This window comes from Limulus polyphemus, unplaced genomic scaffold (assembly GCF_000517525.1).
Source record: "Limulus polyphemus unplaced genomic scaffold, Limulus_polyphemus-2.1.2 Scaffold9183, whole genome shotgun sequence".
NCBI classification, from domain to species: Eukaryota; Metazoa; Arthropoda; class Merostomata; order Xiphosura; family Limulidae; genus Limulus; species Limulus polyphemus.
The window spans coordinates 14,775-16,020 of record NW_013674793.1 but is presented as its reverse complement, the minus strand read 5'-3'; positions in this window follow the sequence as shown (position 1 = coordinate 16,020).

The window sequence follows — 1,246 nt, the reverse complement described above, 5'->3', positions numbered from 1 at the left end:
CATTGACGGCGTTATATCGGTTCTACTGTATTCGGAGCCCCTGTAAAACTGTAATGTCATAGGCTGCCCATCCCAAAGGCCACTTCTGGCTAGAAAAATAGGTGTGCTATACACAGCGTGGTCACAAGTAAATAGACACAACCTTTTCAGATAAAATGAAATTTTTCAGTCATATTCACATGAATTGATATATTCATAATTTAATTAATATCTAGTATATCTTCCTTTCGCTTCGTGGAGTTCGTTGATCTTTTGGGGCATCGTGAGAATCATCTCGTCAATTTTAGATTGTGGGATTTTCGCCCACTCTTGCTTCAAAACTTGGAGTAGATCGCTCTTCGAAGTTGTTTTTTGGTTGTTTCTTGATTGCTGGTCGAGTATGGCCCGGAGGTTTTCGATGGGGTTCATGTCAGGAGATTGGCTCGGCCTGGGCAACTTCGGATACCATTTTCTTCCTGCCACTTTTGAGTGTTTCTAATAGTGTGACATGGTGCTCCATCTTCCTGGAACAACGTTGTGTTCTTGTCCATGAAACCCGAGGAATAAAGTGGCAACAGTCTTTCCCCCAATATTTCGACGTATTTCGCAAAATTTATGTTGCCAACGCACTCCACTAAGCTCGATCTCTCACCAACCCAAACAGCTCCCCAAACCATCATGCTGAAACTACCTTGCTTCACAGTTGGCTGCAATCTGTTGAGCCAAAACTCTTGGTGAGGCATTCTCCAGACCCATATCCTTCCACTGTCCAAAAATTGAGCAAATCTTGATTCGTCTGAGAACAATACAGTCTTCCAAAAGTCCAGAGTCTTGGTCATCATATCATTTGCCCACTTCTTTCGTCTGACTATGTTGGCAGGTCTTCCATCTAGCTGCTCTGCAACGATAATCCAATCTGTGGAGAATCCATTGAACAGATTTTGGGCTCATCCCACCAACTTTGGCCACTTCTGCATTCGCTAATCTAGGATCCATTTCAATGCTCTTCTTGACAGCCCTTTTTGTCCTCTCCGATGGACCAGGACGACCCGGATGCTGCTCAGTTGTTTCCTTGCCGTGTTTCCTGAACTGCACGATGATTCTGTTGACTGTCGAAAGCGGGATTCCAAAATACTGCGAAATTTACCGCTGAATTATTCCACCATCTGCTTGACCAACTATCCTTCCTCTAACAAAATCAGACAATGCGAGAGAACCTTGAGTTCTAGGCTCGTTGTAGCACATTATTACTAGTGTGCGGCCCATT